Source organism: Mya arenaria, chromosome 1 (genome assembly GCF_026914265.1).
Source record: "Mya arenaria isolate MELC-2E11 chromosome 1, ASM2691426v1".
NCBI lineage: Eukaryota > Metazoa > Mollusca > Bivalvia > Myida > Myidae > Mya > Mya arenaria.
The window spans coordinates 2,897,918-2,925,494 of record NC_069122.1 but is presented as its reverse complement, the minus strand read 5'-3'; the positions used below and the strand labels follow the sequence as shown (position 1 = coordinate 2,925,494).

Below are 27,577 nucleotides of genomic sequence, written 5' to 3'. Positions count from 1 at the left end.
TACTCACCAGACAGTTCGTTAGTGTCAGGGAACCGACGATGCCGATGTCTAAACATGTAGAACTTGTCAACGATATGCCAATGAATAATGCATTTTTTTATATTTTGAACAGCGAGTACAATGCTTACTCGTTATGATCATTCGTTTGACCTAAGACACTATTTGGAATTTATAATATGGTCATTCAAATTGCATGATCGGAATAAAAATCACTTTTAAGAGACGCTATGAAGTTGTTGTTTTGTAAGTTCAGACATCGACTATTTGAATTTCGTGCGTACTACCTATAAACCCCGTGATTTCTGTTAGTAACGCTATCGAGTGGATATTTTAGTCTAGTATTTAAGAAAATATGTTCAAATAAGGATATGCGTGTTACTACTCCTCGGTGCACGATACTTGGCCGAAATACACCTCGCTAGGTTTAACATCTCGTCAAAATAGAAAATATGTTTAAAACGATTATTGATTGATGATTCAAAGTGACAAAACACCAGATATTACATCATTTTAGATGATTTTCAGTTTATGGTGTCGTATTTCCAGTGATGTTTTTAGACGAAATGACGTGAACTCGTTTAGGTTATAATATTGAATAAAATTACTAATTTTAAAAAGAGATACTGTCTGCAGCATGAAATCCGCCAGAGCGAAAGCTACTTTAAATCAGTTAATGTTTTGCTCGGACCACACGCTTGTAGAAAAACAAAACGTTTATGATAAGTCGTAATGTAGGGATAAGGCATTGTAACGGTCTGCCAAACGAGGGATGAGATGAAGTTTTGATAAAGCTTTACAATCGAGGCCAAACCTCTACTCATAAGATGAGTGACAGCAACACGTTATCAGTATAAAATACTGCCAGAACCATCTCATCCACAGGTGTTATTGAGTAGTAGAGTAATTAAGATGCATGCGATTCTTAAAAAAATATAATTCTAAGTTATAATAATTTCATTTTTGTATGTGTGTGTTAATCATGGGAATTGACATTGTTCAGATTTTGTTAGATTATTAGTTGTTTTTTGTGTTTTCTCGTTACAAAAAAAGTGTTTTGGCGTAACAAAAATGTTGATCTCTATCTGAGAAAAACCTCCATGAGATGAATGAAATTATTTGATGGTTTAGCTCATTGCTTTCAACGAAGCTAAACTTGTCTGATCAAGTGAGACACATCGAAATTTACCAACTAATTTCCATAGACTGCAATTATTTTTGTTAATCTTCTTATAAGAATACAAGAAAAACTCGTTAGTCCTTGATCTAATAAGCTCTTTTACGGACAAATATCGTTTTTCGTAACATACGAGTTCTCATTTTCTACAGTTACGTCGGAATTTGGAACACAGTATTGTTTTGTCTTCAATTTGTCTTACAGAAACTATACCAAATGCTTCAATTTATTTGTCCATGTGGAAATATTGAGATGTGGGGAGAATAATTTGGTTCACTGACCGTACAAAGGCGGTTTGATGTCAAAAATATTACAAAGATGAGATTTAAATATTTGTTAAATGTGTAGTGTTTAGTGTCCTGATAGTATGAATTTATTGCTGTGTCTACGTATACCGAGCTTTTTTTATTTGAAATGGGAATCTCGTCCTGTAATAATAATGTTTCGTTTTGCAAACCTTTGGTAAACAACCAAAAAGTGTTTTGCAACATCGTATTAAATGTGCTTAAAGATTTTACAAGAAATAATAGTGGAATTGTGTCTGTGACTTTATACTAATTGTTGGTAGTTCTTTTCCTTTTTCGAATCCCATATAAACTTATTGCTATATGTTGGATAGACATATTATGTGTATGCAACATAATTGGCATCCTTTCGGAAATCTATTATTTAAATGTCGGTATCAATAACTTTTTCGGTTTTGGATTTGCCTGTACAACAAATGCTCGTTTTCATCAAATGGTAAGTGTGTATGACCCTGAATCATCATGTTAACTTTGATGTAGTCAGCACTCTGCCCTTTACAACAAAACCTGTTTATGTGAAGCCTGATGTAGAGAATAGAAGAGATATGTCAGTTGGAGTAACAACCAATGCATCTCTATGATACCACTCTGTTTCAACTGGTAAGGTTCTTCATTGGTACAAGCCTGTTTATTGCCTGATGGGTGATTTTGTATCCCTAGTACTACCTTGGAGCTCGATTGTTCTATAGTCATAATATGGACAGTTGTTAGAGATGTGACTTGGTACACTATTAATTCAGCGGAATGAGACAATTTAAGATGAATAACTATAGGCAAATCAGAGCACTATCGTACTTTTAAATTCAGGCAAACTCATATTATGAAACAAACGTTCATTTTTTGCCGGGACGAACTATTGAAAGATGTAAACATAATATGTTAAATAACACTGTTTAATGAAATCTTCTGAAATTGATACACTTTATTTTATGTAATAAAATTTCAATGCTTCAAAATTCCTGGAAGTCTACACCAACTTTGTTGACATTGAGAATCGATAGGAAGATGGGGAGAAATATATATATCATCGTTTTCCAGGCACTACAGAATAGAAACACTCATTCCAGTTGCATACCTTTGAAATCACGTTGTCCACAAACACACCACAAGCAATCTGAATCATTTGTAAAGAGAGGCATATAAATTGCTCACATGTAATTATTTACTGTCAAAATATATAATAAGCGCTTAATTGAAACAAATCTGCTCTATCATACTTTTTCCATTCATTTTCATACTGAAAATAGTTCACAATAATATAAATATCGAAAGGTTAACATACGATACATCAACCAGTACCCAGCTGTCAAACTCTAACCCTGCTGCTTTAAGCACATTTCAATGAATAAATTGATCAGTAAACGATATGAATAGTTTAAATCAAGCCAAAAACGTGTGATCAATGGACCAATCACATGCATAGTTTTAAACGACTTGATTGGACGGACACTGATTGTATTCATACTTGTAAGACTGATTTTATAGAGGATCGCAAAAGTAATGTGTTTGTTATTTGTCTAACACAAATGCTTCCCATTATTATGCTTTCTAGCGACAGCATTGATTGATACTAACACTTTGAAAATGTAGTTGAATGAGTTCAGTGCATCTCCGCTGCATTATTCATATGAAGGTTGTAAATTATGTTCTTCCGAAGGGTGCAGAACTCCATGAAACGCAAATTGCTGAGAATTAAATTTGAAGAGAAACGTTTAATCGACAGATGTAAATAGGAAATAGTATTACGTGATGAACATATAATTCTCTCTTTCTCAAAAATCATGATTGCAGAATGTTAAAGAATTTGTATTTTTCCCAATATTCTTTTTAAAATTTCATCACAGTGTAATTGACTTAAGTACAAGAACAAACCGGAATTGTTGTACAGTGTAACCCTACTGTACAAGAATATAGATATCATAAACCGGCCGGTTTTAAAGAACCTTATCGAATTTCAATCGTGCCTGCTTGGGCTGAATTTCAATTTTACAAGATTGTGGTAAAGAATTTTTGAAATTTGTCTGACAAATAATTTCACGACATCGGCGAAATTATTAAAATTACTATTTAGTTTATAAACAAGTGCATGAGCTTTGCGTGTACACACTAATCCATATTTAACCTGAGTTTATGGTTACACAGAATCCTCTTAACAAATCGGATTTTCTTATTTTTCAAAATTTCCTATCAGTTTTACTGCTTGCGTACATTTCATATTATTTTACCTATTGCTGAACCTTTACAAAATAAATAAACGTTTTTGGTAAATACTGATAGTTTTTAACATTTTTCATGGAAAACCTTTAAAAACAGCTCTCCAAATTGACCAAAATAGTGTGGTTCTGAAAAGGAAACAGAAAATCTGTTATCATAGAATTTCAATAATATCCGGACCATATGGCGCCTTCTGACATTCACCAATTCAATATTAATGCGTTATACGGTTTTCTCATGTTTGACAAATCGTTTTATTAACGTCATTGCAAAAACAGTTATCAGCTTTCAGGTCGGAAAACAAGTGTATGCTACTTAACGTCAAGCTACTATCACCACTGCTCGATATCAATGACGTTACAATTGAACTGTTTTCGCACTCTATTGCGATCAGATCACCACTTCTCGATATTAACGACGGAACAATTCAACTGATTTCGCACACTATTTGCTCTCTGATTACTGGCATGGATTTCGCATTGAGCTTCCAAGATATGTCTGTGCGTCTGGTTCCCTTTAATTCCTTATTCATTTCGGTTCGCCGTTCTGATTCATACCGGATTTTTCATGTTTATTTTTTATATATTTAGTATACTGTGTTGTATTTTTTTAGTATAAATGGTGTAGGAAAATATTTATATATGTATAAAATATATTGGAATCCGTTATATTGTAAACTGGTCTCAGATGTATTATTTTAAATGCGCCGAACCATATTTAATTAATCTTACCTGCTTATCACACAAGATTCTAATTAAAGCTTCGCCCTCAAAGATTGACCGATTTGACATAAAACAATATTAGTTTGTCTTGGAATGAGCTTTTTTGCGTGAATGTCTGAAAAAAAGTGATGTAGACAAATAACAAATGTCGGATTGTATTTCATCTTTACGTTAGGATCTTGATAATGTATGGATAACTGGATACGGACACTTTTGGACAAATTATATTTTCAGCAGATATTCGAACAATTGCGATATGTTCTATAGTTATATTATATGTTTGAATTGTGGTTACGTTGGTTCTGAGACAACAATTAAATACAAATTTAAAAACTGTCAGTCTGTTTAAGTACAAAGTAATGGTCCGTACTAAAATTAAACAACGCACATCAGTGTTTCAAATTACTGAAAAGGGTCGAAATCAAATACCAAAAAAAGCTGAAACAAAGGTCATGTCTTCAATGACACAAATGTGTGGTTTCTAAGTTCCAAAGCGTAAAAGCATTCAACATTTATAGTTATATCCGCAAATAATAATTTGGAATAGGTATAAGCTTTTCATGAATTTCAACATGACCCTGGTATAATTGGAAAAGACTGCAATGGATACTGATGTAAATCTCGAACAACTTAACCAAATAACAATATAATATTATTCTATCATATTAGAATATCCTAAATGAGATTGCAGTAAAGAGTTATTTGAACATTTATGAATGAGTGTATATATGTTGACAATTTACATAAATAGACAATTGCTCTTTCAATTGCATCTTAACTGGACAAGATACTTGAATTATTGTTTCAGAGCCTCCTATCAATCAGATACCAGAATCTTTTAACTTGTAAAGGAATTGCTTATTGATATAATGAACGATAATGCTTTTATTAACCGTCTTATTTCAAAGGCCTTATATACATTGACAGTAAGTTTGTTTTAATTAAATGAGCATTATTTTACATCAACATATTGATACACTTGATATGTGTTTGGACACATTTGAGGTCATGGCAATTCTTTCTAGTTTAAGACACCAGTAGACACGGGTTCTATGTAATACTTATTTCACTGACCGTTCCAAGGCGTCAACAACATCATTTATAAGTGAAACAATTTTAAATTGTGTGTGGACGGTACGTTGGGTTTGTTTTTGTGTTTGTTATGTTCAATGTTTGTGTTTCGAGTTCATTGTCGGTGATGTCCTTGCCTTGTGACCCTGAACAGGTTTATATTTGAGTTTTTTGCTACGATTACTTGGCTAGTCCCTGTAATTTACATTGTATAATCAAACAGACGTGGCTTTATAGTTTACTATTTCTTTGTTTCGAGTATCCATAAACAACAACTTCCAAAATAGAAGGTACTAGTCTTCTAATGTTTTACATCAATTACGTATTATTTCATTCCTTGGAAAATAATAAGATCACCTACCTGTTTCAGTTTTGAATTGATGTGATGGCACTTACACTCTTGACAGAGCTATGCGATATGTTTCATGCATGCCAAAATGCGTAATAAAGTCACATAATTCAAAACTTGTACAAACCTTATAGAAGGGTGCTTATATGAATTTTTCTATTCTATTGTACCATTTTACAATGAAAGTCTACTTTACATGTCTTTTGAAGATATTGACAAAAGCAAACCTCATGCAAGACGATATAACAAAGCATATTCCAAACCAAAGATTCCCAGTTAGTACACATGGAATGATTTTCAAGTAATTTTGAAGTAATTCGCTACGCAGAACTTGAATATACTTTCTATCTTCGAAATTTAAAACCATCAATCAGTACTTAACAATATAAGTAAATCGTTGCGTGGACAAATCAAGTCTACTGAAATCTCCATATGCAAAGTAATTATGAGTAGATGCTTTTACACAAAAGGTGATCTTACAAAACAGTTTAAAAATTCCGTCAATGATACATGCTTGTAGGAAACCACATACTTCACAGCTGTAAAACAGCTTGGGTCTTACGAACATTAAAAACATGTTTAACAGAGAAATATGTAAATTTAAACAAATAACTCATTAACTTGAGCTTGCCCATACACCAGTGTTATGTCATTCCATCCAAGAACTACAAGACGTCATAGCTACTCCAAGATATCAATATCTCGTGACTATTTCAGAGTCGCTATAGTAAATAAGTAATTTGCTAGGTATTTTACATTATATATATTAACGTTATATGCCATTAGTTTTGGCGTTTTGGCGTTTATTCTATTTTTGTATGTTCACTATAGGACGAACATACGAAATGGCAGAAATCAGCTACAAAGGAATAAGGATCTAGCAAGTTTAAGAGATATGAAAGAATGAAAGCCAGACGAGAAACTCCATACACCAATTATTTTGGTTACTTCTCAATTCTTTAGAATGCATACCATCATAATTTTTGTGTTATAATATTCAAATTCACTGAAATGTATTTTCCCTCGAAATTTATCCGTTTAAAGGCACTTGATTTGCCTTCTAAATGACTACTAGTTCAACCAATATAATGTAGGCCATAACCTTCCATCCGATGTTCATAAAAGCTCGTTTAAGCATGTACTAACATAAATAATAATTTACTGTAAATGAAAGCAGTAAAAACACTTCTAGTGAAATGGCATTCGAAAATTATATTTACTTTTAATTACATGCTCATTAACCCCCTCACGCAAATATGTTTTTACAAATTAAATTATTTTTTATCTAATTATTATTTCCATTCTGGAAGCCACAAATATCACATTCTGACTGAAGTATGCTTGGGATGCATAATTATTATGACTGCCCATGATGTCCGACGAAACAACTCATTACCACCGAGTTTAGGCAATTAACCTTTCTCAAAGATAATTCAATACATTTGCTAAACAGTAAACGCTACATAGACAAATGACTTTCAATGATGTTTGTTTCATTTAATTTCTTGAAGGGATAATATCGGCCAAGTTGTTATTTGTGTACATTGATGACATAAAAACATTCGACTTGAACTTTTTTCTGTTTCGACTTTGGGTCGCTTTCTATATTAATTGATAAGTTCTAATCAAACTACGCATGATACAATACAACTGCCCGTTACTAGAAGATTAAAGCAATTGTCAGGATGTCTGTAAGTCAAACAAGGTTTCTGAGGTATTTTTCAATTTGCAAACAGACACACGTAAACATAATGTCGCATTATCAGAAATTTCTTAAAAGTAGACTGTTATGGAGAGCTAGACATCCATTGTCCAGTAAATAATGCTCAATGATAAGCGTTGTGTCACCGTTTGAAAGAACCATCCTTTTGTATTCGAATACGAGTTATATCATTAACAACGTGTTTATTATAAAATATATTATTGTAAACGTGTAGACGTGTTTTTCATGTTGCACAACAATATGCAAAGTAGCGGTATAATATTCGCACAAGCAAGGAATGGAATAACAAACGCTGGTGCGTGGATGTCGAGAAACGGGCATGGACCAGCTATGGAATGCAGCTTAATTCTGTTGACACGGCGCCTCAACAGAGACTAGTGTATGCTATATAAATGGCTGGAATTTCTTCTTTACGTCAGTATTCTCAATTTATTCACATGACATTTATCGCAGTTTTCTACAGTTTCTTTGTTTCATATTTGGTTATTTGGTGTACTTACCATCAATCGGTGGAAGTAAATGTATGTATTTCGGCTTTATATTTCTATTAAATGATACAGTGGCAAATAAAGGGCCAATTCCAATTAACACAATAACCAGTTCAGATGGACTTTAATATGCAAATTCAATTGCTTCCAACACAAGTGTTTGAGTGACTCCGAACTTTTTCCGATTAGTGTCTGTCATAACCCTTGATGAGGTTTTGTAAATTGATAGTTTTAATATTATTAACTATTTAGCTAGTTTCAACATAGTAACTGATGAACCTAAATGATCTCTGATAATTATATAAACATTGCTTATTTCTCGCAAGTTCATGGCAAATGTGAATTTAATTAAATGAAACCGGATGCTGACAGAGGACGTTTTGACTATTTGTAGTAGGATAAGTAACGCAAGATCTTTTAGTCAACACATTTCCATTTTCTGTGTACCTTTTCCCTCGGTCTCCAACCAAGATCTATTTAAGAATCTACGTCTTTCATTCAAATACACACTATCGTTGTATTCTTGGAACGTATTTAAATTAAGTTGTACTTTAATTCGCACTATCTTAAACCGCAAAACACGAACCATCTCATATTTGTGCATTAACTTTTTTCGCATTTTATTGTCAAAAAGTTGACCTGTACTTAAGTATTTTGGTCTGCGGCCTCCAGTCTAAAAATGATATAATTGCTTTGATTATCAATATTTCCTTGTTTAATTCTTTATCTTATACGTTCTATATTAGTTGCTTTTGTATTTAGTCCTTGCACTTGCGTGTTTTGTCATCACTATAATGTGCGATTCTTTATGAAGAACACGCCATACGGAATGCCTTTATTTAAAAGTTTAGCGAGTTGCTTTCACTGACGACAACAAATGTCCAATATAGTGTGACACATCGCTTTCGCAAGACAAACTGGCCAAATAACTTCGTTAGATTGCAATTATCTTTGTTAATCTCCTTGTAAGAAAACAAAAACTCATTTCTTTTTTTAACGATCTCATGTATATACGTCAATTGTACATATTGTGTTAATTTATTTCGTACCATACGATTTCTCATTTATCAACAGAAACGTCGTAATTTGGAACACAGTTCTTTATTCTATTCAACTTTCTGAAACATCCAAATATACTGTTTTTGTACATGTGAAAATATTGAGTGTTGGTGTTAAACATATACAGAATATACCGTACTTATTTATTGATTAAGGGAATATTGATCTGTCATATTAATTTTATGCACAACCGTGGTGTACAAGTAACGACCATAAGTAAATGTTAACCGTATTGTGTTATAAAAGAATGATTTTTGTCAAGAATACAGTAAACGAAAAATTGAATTGTGGTGGCCAACTTTAGACTCATGTTTGGTCGAGTTTTTTTCTGTTCGAATCCTTGTGATTCATATATGGTCGGTAGGATTTGAAACGTATTTGAGTGCGGACTACTTTTATTTTTAAATAGTTCACAAAAAACATCATACATACATTTATTATAGATGGAATATTGATCATTATTTTAAGTGACCTCGAACGTAAATGACTTATTTTGTAGTCATTGAAGGTCGACCAATCAGTACGGGGTAAGCACGCTCCTAGAATTCACATATATCTAATATTTTGAGTTGGATAGGAATATAATATGCACACAAACTATAAACAACGCTTATAATCAAATATACGCTAAACAGAAACATCGTTAAAATGTATACTAAACTATCGGATTTATGTTATGAAAATCGGGCCAATGGCCTTCATGTTTCATGGTAGCTGTATATTGACACGTTGTATTTTTGTAAGTTAGATATTTAGAAAGGCATTAACAGTGTACCCATCTCGTACAATCGACTATATTTATTTATAAAACTAAGAAAATCATGTACATGCATTAAAGGAGTTGGTCGGATTTAAAACAGAGCAAACAGATTTAAGTATTGTTTTTCATCCATGCATGTTGGGTGGGTCAGTAATTTGATTTTCCGCGTTTGTAATAAAACCATCGTCATTTTTCGTCTAAAACAAAATTTCTCGACATCAACGGAATGTTCATGGCTACAGTCCGTAAATCGTGTACACAATATTCATGTTTTAACATGAGTGTTTGGTTCAACATAATCCTTTTAGAAAATACATACAAATCTTACTCTTAAAATATCAAAAACCAGCAACTGTGATCAAATAATGATACCCGCACCATATGTAGTCTTATAGGCATTTACCAAATGCAATATTCATGCCTAACACGATTTCTTTATGCTGGGAAAATAAGTTTATTAACTCATTTCAAAATCAAGTATCAGCTTTCTGGTCGAAAAACTGTTCATTACAATAGAAGCCAACCTACTGTCACAACTGCTTGATATAAACGACGTAATGTATCAATTATTTTCGCACTGTTGCTTACACAGATTTAGTCCCTGAGTTCAATGTGAATTAATGTGCATTTGGTTTCAGAAAACTCTTTATTCAATTTTTTGACAGGCCTTTTCATGTTTGCCGACACATCTCTTCTCATACAGTTTTTATTCCTGATTAACCATGCTATGTTGTATTCTTTCACCGGTATAAATGGCGTTGGCAAATGCTCATTCCTATAATGGAAGTGTAGAATCGCATTGGTTAAATTGCAAAAATGATCTCTGATTTATTATTCAAGCGTGCCAAACTATTTCAGAAAATAATGTGTAAATTATTCTGACAAATTGACACATTAATCTTCCGATGTCACTTATTGACAAACAGAATGCTCAATTAATCTTCTCTGCTTATCGTATAAGCTTTCGTATATATTGGAAAACTTGACGACTTTATTACATTTTTCATCAAAGCGTTCTACAGTTAAATATATTGCGCCTTTAACTACAAGTTTTCATATGATATTTCTTTCCCATCATTTAAGAAGGTGTCAAATTATGCTTAAGTATAGTGCCTAGTAAATCATTCATTAAACGTACCGATGGTATCTTCAATCAGTGTCGAAGAGATCATTTCATCACTCTATTATGTATCTTTTCACGATTCTATTGTCTTATGATTTGAAACATAAAATGAGTAAATGCCCAATAAGAATTAGCCAATGGCAGATTATGTCCCACTGGTTTAAGACAAACTTCTTTCAATTTAGTCACAATGCTTTCGTACTGATTTATTAATGCTTTAATCCATGCAAGGCGTGAATCCCATGCCAAAAACCGAGACCCTTGTTTACAAACAGATCGCAATGCTTTAAAGCATAACAGGACGGATAACCCAAGTACCATGTCTCTGTTTATTAGATCTTTGAAACTGGCTACTACAAATGGAACTCAAGACATACCCGAAACTCTCAAGTTTCTGTTGTTGTTTCTATCTAGACCGTAATGCTTCGTGGTCAATAATGGGAAGCCAGGAAGTCAAGAATATCAATAATTATACTTTTCAAATACGACACTCATTCGGTTTGCTCATATAACTCGATGGCGGGCAGACAAAGATTCACATTTTGTACTGAGCGTCGCGTTTAAAAACCCGAAAGGATGTGTCCTTTGATAACATTACTCAAATGGTATTATCCCATAATGCAAACATCGTAGGGAAAATAATACGTCTGATTAGCGAAAATCCTCACAGCTATACATTATAATTCAATAGTTTACTTATAACTTTATATTCTATCAAAACATTTAAAACTCTTATGGACCATTAAACTGTACATTCGATCAAATCAATAAACTTACGACCTACATTAAACTTACGGAGGTGGTATTTACGCTGCATTTGTATAAATTGAATGAGTTTGGATAGCCCTTTAATCATACGATGCCGTAATAGCCATTTCAGAAACATATCATACGTATAAAGCATCTTACAGATCAATTGAGTATTGTAAATGCGCTTACGGCTGGCTGACATGTTTCAAGCACAGTGACATAGACATTATATTTATTCTTTACGAGAGGAATTTATGCATTCAATGAAAATCATTTAAGTTTTTGGTTGCTATGTCATAACATTTCCTCATAGTCTGGTCAGTATACAATATGTAAGAATATGTTAGAATATCGATTCTGATTGTAACAATTTAGCAAAACTTGATGCATAATAAGTGAATTAACTACTAAAGAACTTCAATTAAGTAATCATCGAATGCAACACTTTGTTTGTGACTTAACCTGAGTTTACCGGCTGAATGAACCAGTTACTTTAGAAATAAAAGAACTGATTCCGTAAATCAGCCTACAACTTTGTACCAAACGTTCAGGATATTTAAACAATGTAGACGTATAATGTTACAAGAGATGATTATACCCCCACATAATAACTCATTTGAACGAGTAATCAGACAGTATGAAATCGAAATCAAAGAGAAATAAGCTTCATTTTACTACCTTTTACTGTCATCGTGAAAGGTATGCATATATTTTAACGTAGCTCTCATTTTATGAATTAGGATGACACTCGTATTTAAAATACATACGCATGAACAACAAACATAATTTTTGAGTGATAAACCTTTAACTACTTACTAGATTTGGCACTCATTACTGACAACAAGAATGTAACTGCGTATGAAATAACTGAAAACCTACAACTTTTTAATGATTGGTGAATGCTAAATGATTTACCTTAATCAACTATCGTGTCATAAGGTAGAAATACCGTGTTTTCTGCACCTGTCGTCGAAATAAAGCACGGCTTTCTTCATAAGAACCATTGCTTTCGATATCTATTTATTTATCTTTTTGTCTTATCTTTAAAATAAAACAATTGTATTAATTCTAGTAAATCTTATTTTGAAGTAAGAGTGCATCTTTTTCATCCCTATTTGCTGTAATCTTGTTGCAACACTGTTATGTCAATATCTCTGTTCAACAGTCCCGAATATTGTGGATAATATATGGTGGCTTAGAATTTTGTAAAAAGTATGAGCAAAGTATGTCTTATTAACAACATGCCTGACAAAAGTCTAGCTTACAGACGTGGTCGACTGGCCGAGGAAAAACCGAGGAAAAACCCTCTTTCTGGGGAAACTCCGAAATCTCTGCCCATTTGTCATCCAGATTTACAGGATTTGTCTCGTACTACTAGATGTCGGGCCTCATCATCCGTAAGCTCCTTAACAATTAAGTATAAAATACATATCAGTTATATCATGTATGTACACGTACTATATAAAGTAATACAAGTGTGAATTACAACGCTATGTATATAAGTCAGAACAAATAGATAATTCATTTGATGAAATTGCATATTAACAGAAAACTTTCACCTTAAACATTTGCTTGTAAAGTTTAACAATCAATTATATCGATGTGAGCTTATCGGCTTCCCAGCGCTGAATGCCTTAACATTTATATGCGCACGAAATACTCGTGCCTATAAACCACTCTTGCATATAAAACGCCACCTTGCGGTTATTCCATTACAAGGGAAAGTAATTTTCTTCTAATTCGTTTCACTCAAACGCAGAACGTTATTTTGCTAAACGCCGTTACATTTGTTGCTAGTGCATTCTGCTCATGACATTTTAGCGACTGCAAAACTGGAAATTTTCCCCAGCACAAACTTCAAAAAAAGATTATCTGCAATGCATAAGACGCATATTTACAAATGGTCATAGTGTGTTTATGTTTGTGGTGAATCTGAGGCACTGTGAAAATAATTTGTTAAGAGTGTATTTAGTCTTTTTTTAAATTAATGATTTCAGAAATGATTTCTGTTATGTTATTTTACAACTCAGAACATTACACCTATTCAAGAATTTGAATTGTTCAAAATTGAATTTTGGGACATAATCAAGTTGCCTATGTCATACAATCGGAAATATGCATAAACAAAAGTTTCGGCGCGTAGAGGATTAACTTTTACTGGACCATTGTGAAAATACGACACCCCAGGTAGCCATGCGTCGACGAGTAAGAGAGCCACCTCGGTAATGTTGGAAACATGAGCCGTAAGCCTACATTGAAGTGGCGTGATGTGCGTGGATGTATCAGACCTGAACTAGCGTGAAGTTGTCGCTAATATACATGTGGATGGTAATAGCATATTTTCAAACGAGATAACCTTCTGTTGTTGTTTTATTTAACACGCAACACTACTGAGAGATATTGAATTTTCGCTTTTCTATCAGTTCATTTCAATGCATCTGAATTAATTTTTCTGAAAACGTTTAATTGCATTTCAAGATTGCAAATAAATAAACATTTGATATCACAGGGTCAAGCAAAAGAGATTAAATATACCAATATTATTTGCGGAGGCACCAAGCTCAATAACGCCAAACAAACACAACACTCTGGGCAAAAATCATCGGACATAACACAGATATCAACCATTGTTGTAGGATAATGTGTTTGTGACTTCCTTTTCATTGTGAAAACAAGTAGCACTGACTCAGGGTTAAATGGGTTTACACTCAATACTCAAATTTTGCCCAAATATTTATCAATACAAGCACAAGTAAATAATAAGCCATTAACAGATTTGCTGTCAGTGAACCGTTTCGTTAAATCTGGAACCGTCAGAAGACTTTTGAGCTTTCAAATACACCCAACTTAAGTCAAACACTGTCATAATCTGTTCATCAATATAATTAGGAACCGGTATTGCAACCTTCTAGAAATATTCTAGGTGCTTGAATAAAATACCCTTACCATACGCCATCAAATGCTTTCGAGATGTTACAGAATATACATATTATACTCTTAAAAAATAGATTATGGCAACAGGTATTGTTAATTTCTAAATTTACTGTAATCATTTAATCAGAAATGTATTTTTCGTCATTTTTAGACCTTGAAAAGCGACTTCTTACTTTAACCAGAAAGGCTAGTAAGTATGTTTTGTAGTTACATAATCATGAATTAAAATTAAACCATCTCAGAAAGCATGGTACTAGTGTGTACGTTGTCTTGTTATTAAGTGGTATTAATATTATAAAACAAGTCAAACACTTAAGCAATTTGTTGGTCACGCTAATAATATGGCTGACATTTGAATTATACTGGCTAAACTGCAATTGAATTTGTTGAAATTATGACAGTTTTGTTATTAAAATTGGTCGTTTTGTAAAGGCACTAAGGCGTAATGGTGCAATCGAAATAATAGTACGTTTGTTGAGGCCATTTAAATTTAAATGAATAACACCAGCAAGTAAGCTATGAACTATTCAAAACAATAAGGCTCTCTTAACAAGCAATTAGATAAGACATTATATTTTGCTTTTAACGAAAAAATATTCTTACAATATCTAAGTGAAGTAATGCTGTACTTAAAATTGTTTTCATAAGAAAACATGATTCAAGCTGTTTTCAATAATCGAAGCTCTGCGCTCCATCTGTTTGTAATAATGGTTTTGTATGTAAAGTCTCTTAGGCTCAACAAAGTCAATACAACAGCTTCAATAAACTGATGTACTTTATGAACTGTGAACCATATAAGATTTTAAAATGTTTCATATATGGTTTAAGCCACAGTTTTACGTCATTGGTTTGAGCTGATAGTTTGTTCTTTCATGCTTTTCGATGAAATATGGGGGTTTATCAGTGAAATTAAAACACTGAAAATATCAATTTGATATTTCACTGCAAAATATAGAGGGAAAATATCTATAACTTTTAGACACTACCTTTAAAATACATTGTAGTCACTTCCCCTCCATGTAAACAGAACACTTCACTTTGAAACAGAAACTGCTGGCAAATGAATTATTTAAAATTTAAAGAAATGTTTCATTAGTTTTAATAAAGATATGTTTGGAAATTAACAACTGACCGTTTATTAGAAAAATGGATATCGCGTTTTTCAAAAGTTTTCTTGATCTTGAAGCTGAATGCTCGAACTTTTGCTTTCATACCAAACAGATGACAGACAAAAGCAACTGTTTGAACAGAAATATAATATTATATCATCATTCAAATGTAATTTGAAGTGTTTGTCGTTGTATACATAATACGAAATTCCCCGAAAATTCACACACGCCTCAAAATTTGCCAACAAACTAGCGTGGTCCTTATCATTACCTAGAAATCGACCTGTCTCTGACAGTTAGATGACTAAATATCCATGTATCATGAAACAAACTCTAAAACTAAGAAAATTGTTTATATCCAATAATTATCCGCAATTGTGTTGCTAACACCTTTCAGAGGAACGTATCAAGTCAGCAGACAAAGATAGAATATTAAATAAACGTTTCTAATTAATACGGTGTTACGCTTTTGGTCTGATTTTATACAATAACCGACGTATATCAAAACAAATGTTCTTTGGTCTCCCGTAGCATACGCAAATTGTGATCCCTTTAGTATCTAAATTGTGTAGCGAGCAGTTATTAAAGCTAAAAGTATGTTTTACCCGTGAAACCGTGCAAGTATTGACACCATTTCATTTGAAAAATATGCATTGGTCATTTGAATATTTGTATTCCTTCGTGATAGAGTCGGTTTCCAAAATAGAAGTACTTGTGATTTACCTATTAGTTTATTAATTGTTTTAGTGTTAATTTTCCTCAAGTTAATGCATACTTTGATAAGATTTACCATTTACGTTTTTACTTTATTCGGGGACGTTAAGATACGATAGAGGCTGTACAAACACAATTAACAGCTATCTGTAGAGTTTTATATACATATTTGTGCAATGTCGTTTCTCACAGAATTATTCATTTGAAAACAGAAATTTATAGCACATGATCTCATCAGACAGTTCATTAGTATCAGGAATACAACTATGCCTTTTAAACTTTAGAACTTGTCAACGATATGCCATTGAGTGATACCCTCATTATATTTACTGCACAGCAATTATCCGTGCTTCGTGTACATGATCTCTATAAATGTCTAAGTATAATAATTTATGGCAAAAACTGTATGCTGGTGTTTCTTAGTTTCACCTAGACCGTTTAATGTATTTTCCAAATATTAACATGCGACACTTTGTCGAACGGTGGTAGTTAAAGAAACAGATTCGACTTCTTTACGTACATACCTATTTGGGTGGGTGATTGCCTCATTCAGAATCAATGAAACTGGATACTAATCATAACGTTAAATGCTATGTTACTTAGGGTATAAGCCTAATATTGAAGTGAACAGTCAAACAAAATTGTGATTGAAATAATCTGAAGGTTAGTTTTCTAATTCAACCAAATATATTTTTCTTCGAGATCCCCGGTTTTGGGTCAAATTCTTAGAGATTTTGTTTAGACGTGGATGTGTTTGTTTTAATATTAAATAAAATAGCGGGAAATGCATAAAACAATGGTAAACTTAACATTTTGCAAGCACAAACTAATTTACTGATGCAGATTTTAATTCAAATTTGGATACTTTTTAATTAGAATGCAGGTTTAAACGGATAGCAGGAATATCGTTGACCAGTATATAATATGCGATTTGACTGTATACATGAAACAACTTAAACTCAATTTGAGTCGTTTCAAACCTTGCATTTGAATGGCAGGTACGTTTTGGAGGTTGCAAAACTGTAATTACTTGCTCCATAACCATAAATATAACTACAATTAATCCATTACAAACGTTGGTGCGTGAGTGTCGTGACGCAGGCATGAAGCACTTCGGAAAAATAATTCTATTGTTTCGACACTTCGCCTACGACCAGCGAGGGTGACACTGAGGTGTTTGACCTTTCCATCTATATGAAGCGATGGCTTTGTCGAACTATCAGGATTGCTACCATGCTTGGCGTTTTCAAACAGTATCAACGTTATAACTTCATTTTTTTCCTGGCAACACAGTTATCTTTAATAATACAGTGGAAACTACAGGGGTCAATCCAAGTAGTCTACATTTAACAAAAACCCTGTTCAGAAAAAAAACGGTTCAAGTCCTAACACATTCTATGCAAGGAGCAACCAAAGTCACCACACAATAAACACCGATAACATACACGAGGGACATCCAAAATTTACATAGACACCGAACATGCAATATCTAATAAAGATAATAACTATGATAATACATACCACTAAAATTCAATCTGTTATGTTAATGTGCCGAATTCCATACAGTTACATTGCGCTTGATGTAGTTAGATTATAACTTAAATGAGGTAAAGCAAGGCGGTGTCACCCAATGCTTTGATTGACTTTGTTGTATTTGTTGTGTTTGTGCAAAAAAATAGTTATATCTTTTTAAAAAGCTCAGCCAAAGCTAAAAATGATTTTACACCATATGTAACTGGCTTTGTTAACACCGTGTTGTAAACAGGTTTGGGAACACATTATAAATTCATGTTTGTGTGAAGTTGTAAAAATGCAGGTATTCACGACTGTACGTGGTACTTGTTGGGGGTGACATTCGATTTATTTGTTTAGAAATTAAGAATATACTCTAACTAAATTAAGGTATCAATAGTTCTTTTTCTATGATCGTTATTTATAGAATGTTCTTTTATTGCTCTATTTTTTCCTTATCGTATTTTCTCATGACAATGACGTACAACTCTTTTGGAGAAAAAAAAACTTTCCAAGGATATGCAATTACTTTATGGGCTGACACGTTGTTTTCACTGGCGGCATCAACTGTCTGATATACTGTGACGCATCGATTTCGCAAGACAATTTTGCCAACTTATTTCCATAGATTGCAGTTGTCCTTGTTAATCTTCTTGTCAGATCACAAAAACAAATCATTAGTCCTTGACCTAATGATGTCGTATACTTCCGACGATTGTTCTATTTTTCGTTTGTTTTGCATTCATTTGTTGTAATATACGAATTGTCGTCTTTTTAACAGGACGTCGAAATTTTGGATACTTTTCCTTCAATTGTTCCGAAACATACAATAAAACAATGTATTTGTCCATGATGCTTTTGTAAAATATAAAACTCTTATACCAATTGTATCCAAAACTGTACCTTAACTACAACAACCTTAAAATAATAAATTGTAGCCATGTGACATTTGTGCTTTAAGCTTTTTCTTGAGTTATATTTCAGAACGATTATTGACAAGATATAAAGTGTACAGGATGTGCAAACTATTGTTTGGTCAAACTATTAATTTGTGAATCCTATAGAAACGTATAGCAATATGCATTTCAGAAATGGTATGCATTTGAAACATGTTATGCATCCTTGTCGAATATTATTCAATGGAAACCATATCATCGAAATCATCGGTGTCCTAAAGAAACTCAACAATAAACACATCGGTACACAACTGTGGTATAGATTACATTAACATTAAAACGTCGGTATCAATTAATCATCGGAGTATCACTATCCTGTATAAATGTATAAAACTGTTCGAACTAAGATTCTTTTTCATAAAATGTCAGTGTAATATGACCTTTGTGAACGTTCGTGTTTACCGATATAAAGTCAGGACTTTAATGAATGCATGTATGCAGGTACGTGAAGGCCGGTGTATGCAATAGAAGAAGTCTGCAAATTGGAAAGAAAGGCTATGGGTCTCTCTGATACCACTATGTTAACATCGGAAGGAGCCTGTGTGATGCCTGAATGGGAATTGTGTATCGTAGTATTATTTGATACCTCAATTGCCCGATAGTCATAATCGTGAAATGTGATTTGGCACCAAATTTGTTCAGCGAAATGAGACAAGAGCCGCGATATATATGGATCACATGGTTTTGTTGTTTTTTTTCTTAACAAATACAGGTAATTTGGAAAATAAAGTGCACTATCATTGTGTTGCATTACGTTTTCATACCGAAATGACTTGACGACCATATAACTTTCAAAATGTTTACAAACGATATATCATACAGCAGCCAATGTATTCTTATGGCTAGTCTGAATATTTTCATTTTTGGTCATCAAACATGTTGGATAATTTTGACCAAACCTAAAATTTAATCATTTTTATACAAGTATCTGCTTATTTTAAAAGACATAAGTCAGATAATCTTTTTTACAGGGTGAATGGAAAGCTAAACGTTGCAGTTTTATATCAATTACGAAAATCATACTTATATTACTGTAAATTGCCAATATCAAGTGAAAAACACATAGAGAATACCGTGAATACTTAATGTATTTACATATGTATTTCGTACCGATTTGATAGGACAGAAAAAATTGTATTGCATATATTGTTTTGTATTGGGCTAAAACGAAACAATCCCTACGGACAACTTTGAAAATCTTATATGATGACGTGTATTCCCGCAGCAATTATTGTATTAAGGTTGTGACAAATGTTCTTCAGAAAATTGCTGATTTCTTTAAACGCACAATGCTGAGAATTATCTCGTTAACTCGGGAAAACCTTTGATCAACAGATATAAATACGATATATTAATTACATTAAACTGGTGTTTGACAATTAGAAAAGAATACATATTGCTGGATTTAAAAGTAAAAGTACAATTTTCAAGGTTTTCCTTCACAACGTAAGGACAACAATACAAAGACAAACCAGAGAGATGTTTACAGTGCACCCATGTATCGTACAATGTTTCCTACGAAAATGTATTTTATGAAAATAGCAAACTGCTGTTATCTACATCGTTTGAGATTAAGGGATCACAAACAGGTGAGAGAAAACCGCAATTATTGATATCATCCGTGCATGATGAGGGCAATTTTTAAACTTTTCCGCGATTTTGATAAATAATTGTTTAAGGTTTATCTGACAAATGCTTTCAGTACATCGAAAAAGTAATCGATATATAGATGTAGTTTACAGACAAAATACGACAGGAGTGATGGTTTAAACAACATTTAATTCAAAAGTACATTTTAAGACAGCACGAAGTCAAACCAAAAAGAAAATATTTTCTGAGGTAAAAATCAGACCGATGAAGCGGCGACTTATCAAAGGAATGTTCGAACTTAAAATGCGGACATCGTGTACACTAATTTCTTTTTTGAACATAATTGTGTGGTCTTATAGAATCCTCTGAAAACATCGAAGATTACATAATAATCTACTAACTCGTAACCGTCTTTCATCTAACCGTTATACATTTATTTATTTTATTCTCTTCATTTAAAGTTACGCTTTTATAGAAAAGGATTTGGTAGATATCAAAAAGAGTTTTCATTTAATCTCTGGGAAAACGAAGGAACAGCTTTACCGATTGATTGCAATCTTTATTGGTCTTTAAAAGCAAACAAGCAATTGGGATTATAGAGAAATATTCTTACCATATGGCGCACTTTGGGCGTTTACCAACCACATATTAATGCGTTATACGGTTTCTCTTTACTGCACAAATGAGTTAATTAAACGGATTACTGAAACAAATGGCAGCTTTCATGTCGGAAATCACCACTGCTCGATATTGACGAACTAGCATTTTTTCCACTTTTATCTGCTTTCTGATTACTGTCACAGTTCTTGAAACACGTCTGTGTGTTTGAATTTCGCTAGTTCTTTATTCATTTTTTTCGCCGTCCTTACTCATGTCTGACGACAACATTCTCCTCGTACTCATTTCTTGATTTAGCTTCAACTAAATATGCTATAATGCTTTTTTCCTTTTGTTATAGACAGTACTGAAAAATGTTCAGCCATGTACAAAATGTGAAGAGTAGGATCGGTTATAATGTGAATGATATCTGTCTAATTATTCAAGCATGCCACTTTCTTTCTTGAAAATAGTGGTAACCTTGTCCTGGTAAAATCACACATTAATCTTCCGATGAATCGTATTGACAGACAGGATATTCAATTCGTCTCGGCTCATCTTACATACTTCCTTATATGTTGGGGAAATAGACGAAACTGTTCTAAACTAACATATATTGCATCCTAAACTACATTTCTATAAATTTCATTCCCATCATGAGGCATGGCATAAAGATTATGCTAAATGATAATGCATTTTAACTTATTCAAGATATTGGTTTACCTTTCAGACTGCATGTTCAATCGGTGTCATAGAGATAATTAAGATAGCTCTTTACTCATGATTGGAATACATAATATTTTTGGTTTCTTGAATTGGTCAAATAACCATGTTCAATAATGCCAAGTTGGTTATAAATCTTAATTCAATTAGGTCAAAATGCATTATTACAAAGTTTCCTTTCTTTAACTGATGCGGAGTTTGGACCTGCACCCTGTTAGCTCGTACTGAGTTCAACGGACATACTTTGTACTAGCAGTCATAAAGTGTTCACAAGACTACATTTATCCCACTGGCTACTTGACTTCGGACACTATAATTATCTGAATATATCAAAATGCTGTTGCATATCTATCCTTTATATCGTATTGTTCCGTCGTAAAAATTTCAAAGACAGAATTTGATAAAACACACTTTTAAGAAAGGTTCATTATGTTTTTAAATGCCCATGTGACAGCAGTGTCACAAAGTTACAAAAATCAAATTCGAAATTGCCTAAGCTCTACCCTCTGAACAAGAAATTTAATTTTGGGGCAAACTTATCTAGGTTTACATATATAAGATTCTAGGACATACAGTTTATGTAATATTCCATTCTACCAATATAACTTAGCATTCCGTCTGAAGTAAACCGTTTCAATTTTGGCGATGTATTGTGCAATTTTCTTTTAGGTTAAGCACTGATTTTGTTGATAAATGTACATTACAAGAAGTGATGACATAATTTATCTTGATTTATTGTTTGGGAAGAACTTGGACAGAAGTGCCATTAAACGACTCATGTAGCAAAGGTCAAAACGTTATTCGCCAAGGACAACGAACATTGTTTATATATGCATATAGGTTATATGCATTCCGGTGAATAGGTAATGAATAATGAACCCATTCTATCAACATTTGCATGTTCGAATACTCACCTTGAGTACGATTTTACTCAGTTTAGAAATATAGTTTCAGAGTGCCCTTGCTGAATTCTATGTATGATGTTTTGCCAAAGAATATTGATTTTTTATAACTATTAACTAAACTAACAACATATGTGTCTACAAACGTTAAAGAAGTTGTAGGTAAGAGAATGCAAACCTGTTTAAGGAAATCTCAAATTAGTCATTTATCGGTTCCTGCTGCGATCGAATTCTAATGAGTCGCGAGTGTGTGAAAAAATAAGTTCAAGGCTAATTTACATTTTACTGACCGTTCCAAGGCGCAACCTAAAAGACCTAGATAACCACACCTAGTTTTTTTATATAGTATATATGTACTGTGTTGGATGTGAAGTTTTGTTCTGTTGTTCTGTGTTTCTGGTTTGTGATTTTTTGTTTTTGTTTTCTATGTCTTTGGCGCCCACCCTGTGCCATTAAATAAGGTTTATGTTTAAACTTACGGCTACTGAGCTTGTTTTTAGTTTTTCTTATAAATATTCATTCATCAGAACTGATGCAAATTTTCCAAGAAAGCGGCGTAATAATCGAAATTCAACTGCAGGTTTAAAACACAGAAATGTTCTATTCGTGTTTTGTATGATTTTAGCTAGAGACATTGCGTTAAGGAATATTATATAATCAACTCATGAACATCTTGTTTTTTTCAATCATTATAAATGTATTCTATTGTTTTGTATTTGTATATGATTGTTGCATTTTTGGCAAGATAACAAAGAATACCTGTTAGGTAAATAGTTTAATGAGCTGGAAAATAACAGTAAATCCGATTTCTGCATGTAAAATGGCAAAGGAAAAGTCAATTGACTGCAAATTCGTTTGGTTTTCTTTTGAAACCGAGAAAAGTGACCAAATGATGATAATATCCGGACCACGTGTCGGCTTCTGGACATGAACCGACAAAATATCAATGCGTTCTACGGATTCCTTATGCGAAATGAATCAGTTTACTAACGTCATTGAAAAAACAATTATCAATTTGCAGGTCGCTATCAAAGCACTATTATCACTGCTCGGTATTAAGGACTGTACAATATTACTTTTGTTCGGACTCCATTTGGTATTTGGCTTCTGGAACATATTTCAGAAAAAAACGTCCGTGCGTTTGCCTCCTGATAATATATTATTAAAACACAATGAAAAGAACTCTACACACGAAATGAGTCCGTTCTCTTTCCGACCTGAAAGGTTGTCATAGAACATGTCTGCCGACAACCCACTGGGTGCAAGAGATTGCTTTAACTTAATAGGCTATGAAATATCATTCATTAAAGTATAAATTTGCGTTGGCAATATTTGTTTTCCTTTACAGGAAGTACAAAATAAGATCGGTTGGATCGGTAGATCGATTAGATACTTGATTTATTACTTCAAATGTGTCTAAATATTCTATTCTTATGTGTAAACTTGTCCAGGCAGATCGACACTTAATCTTCCAATGTATCTTAAATAAATAGTGGTGTATCTTATACAATGTCGGTACAATCAATTTATCTTCCCAGCTGAACATACAATCGTTCTAATATAGTGAGAAACTTGACGACTTAATTTCTTATTCATCAATGCATTAAACACATCGCATCTATTGTTATGGAAGTTCAATCTTTATCGTTGGGCATGGGGTCACGGTAATGCTACATTTTAAAGCACGTTAGTCCACCGTATGGCATTGTAACATGTCGGTGTCCAATCGGTGGAGTACCACTAATATGTCTAATTTTGATATGTTATTTGTCCAAGACATCAATATATTATGTTTGGAACCAGTGATTGGTTCTATTACGACTCGTTATAAGACTAGATTCACGAAATATTGTATATACTAACCGACAGTGGGTTGCTATCACAAACCCCACGCCTTGATATTTGCAATGCTCTGAGAAAAGTATTACGCATCCGAGTGTTCAATGAACGGGCTTTGTTCACTGGACTACATCTATGTCACTGGCTACTTTAACATGTATAATAATAGAAACTCCATGATATATGATAATGTTTCAAATACGGCTGCTAGTTTGCATGTTCTAACTCGACGGCGGACTGACAAAATCAAAACATTTCTACTGAACGCGGCACTTCTTTATTTCCGCGGACGAGTTACATCGGTAAATCGAGGTGGGTCTACCATACACACATCTTTGAGAAGCATGTTTATATTTACAAAAATATCTATGAGCAAAAATATTAAAGCTCATGTACACGGCAAACTGCCAGTGTACACCTTCCAAAATGTACTGCTAGGGGTACCGTGTAGAATAGTTAAAACCACATTTGACACCTGCCCTTGGAAAGATTTGCGAAATAGATCCAGGCCTATTTTCAGAAACCAGTTTGGCACATGCCAACTTTTTTTTACAGTATTTTAGTTTTAGCCGACATTCTCGTTTTCATTTATTGATTTAAATTTGTTTGAGATTGTTGTTAACATTGTCAATTTGTTGTTAATACAATTGTTTTGTAGGAGTTCGATGTGATGACAGGTACTCTTTCGTTTTTTAGCCTAAAAATCTGAATAAGATAACACAGACAACACATCAGCTGTTGGCTTACTTGAAATATCGTTGTGTGAATATAGCTCTTGTACATCATTAATTAAGGAGCACCTGTACAATACGTCTACCGCCTATACACTTTACATTATACCAGTTCAGTGGGCTTGTGCTTAACATGAAACAAAGGGATGTAATTATGCGAGACACGATAACGCTACATTAGTATCAATCACAATGTGTTTAGATAGCTTACAATCTTTAGATGTCATAACAGTCAGTGTGTCATACCAGTAGGTTACTAGCTTATATAGCATTGTAATAATTGATGGAAAATCGTAACTGCCCCTTATCTCAGGCTGACATGTTTCAATTTAAAACCACATAAGCATTATATCAATTCGCTACTATGCTAATTAAAGTGTATCCTATAGTTTCAGTATCTGCAAAAAAGAAATCCTAATCGCCTAGTAAGTAGAGTAAACAGTGTTAAAAGACCGCTTCAGATTATATCAAATTTCCTAGACTCGATGAATATCAAAAGCCATATTACATCAGAAGACAATTATGCTTAAATTAATGAACCAATGAATTGCGTGTAGGTAATATGAGTTAAATGTCGCATTGCAGCTTCGAATTCAAACTCCTTATTATGATGTGGCATTAACAGAAACATATTTCATTGCACAAAGAAACTGAAACATTTATCTTTTTTATCTAGGCTTCCCTTAATCGTCCCACGACTTTGTGTCAAACATATTGAATGTTAAAAGACATATATAGTTGCATGCATTTGTATTGCCCCCAACGGAATAATTCATCATTTACACGTGTAATCAGGCAGTTCGAAATTCAATACCTCAATCATAATGCACGAATGCAAGTCCGTTTCCTACGTAATGGTGTCAATTTCAAAGTTTCGTTGACCACATATCATGATTTTAGCATCCTATAGACCAGTATACTCCTTATAACACCGTTCCATCACTATCTCTGTAAACCCATCACGCGTATTCTCAATAGTCCAAGCTGCAAGTGTAGAATTAGCTTAATTTAAGACCTCTGGACCCGATCTCTATAAGGCTTGCAAAAACAAAAACATGACATACACAAATGTCTTTATTTATATCGCAGTTCAAAACAAATAGGCAAACACTGAACATTCTTGGACTATTGGGTTTGTTCCTAGTTTTCATTGTATTTTTAATGTTCAGAGCAGATTTGATGGTTATCGTGAGGAGGCCAAAAGTGTTGCCCTGTACTCGCATTTAATGTTGATATAATTTACAACCGATATGAATTCGTTTCTTGTTCACATTCTATGTTGTTGTTATCCCGGCCTTACAGGTACTGAGCCGGAAGTCTTAATTCAATTCATCCCATATAAACGAAAGCAATTGCTTGTACAATCGATCTCAAACAAAAATCAAACATTACATCGATTTTAAATCATCTATTCAATATATATCTAAACTGTCTTACTGTATAATACAAACTTCCTGGAAGAATCTCACACCAATGTACTGATAAATAAACTAAAATACCACGAATTATCTGACACACGTAATATGCAAACATCGAAACGTGGTCTTGACTCTTCATAGTCTTCAATCTCATCCGCATGTTCTCTGACAGAGTGATTTATTGCCCTTGTATCATGATTCAAACTGGAAAAACTAGTTTTAATCCACTGCAAACTCACCATTGATTAATTAACCCTTTTAACTTTTAATTAAAATATTTCATACAGTAAATAGCAACCACAGTTATTTTGTCAATGTATGTATATTGTATATAATATTCGATTAAATCTGTTTCATGCATTAACTGTTATTAACATAAATGCTTTTAAACAGTTTATTGGTGAATGTTTATAATTTGCGTGCAATAAAGTATAAGTAAATAATAAAATTTGAATAAAATCTTGAAAAACATTTCATACACAAGCGGGCAGTGTACGTCATCAGCGATCAAAACTTCCTAAGAGTAGCTGGGTAGCAAAATAGATTTATTGGAGGACGATAGGCAATCTCATTGGCTTGAATTGTAGGTAATAATCTAAATGTATAATTATACGAAACTATTTGTTCACCTAACTTAACCACCTATGCACCGGTGTTATACAAACCATCAATCACAATTCCTTTAACATCTTAAACATAAATCAACAACAACACATATTCATTATATAGACTGTATTTTGAAAGTTATACATGTATTTTCAACAAGAATAAAATAATTAGAAAAAGTTCATAATTACTATCTATAAAAAACAGC

General features: G+C 33.1%; 1 protein-coding gene across 1 annotated transcript in view; it reads left to right on the top strand.

Moving 5' to 3' along the window:
* The window catches only part of LOC128234123 (uncharacterized), a 101,760-nt gene that overhangs the window by 34,406 nt on the left and 39,777 nt on the right, over nucleotides 1–27,577 (top strand). The window lies entirely within an intron of this gene.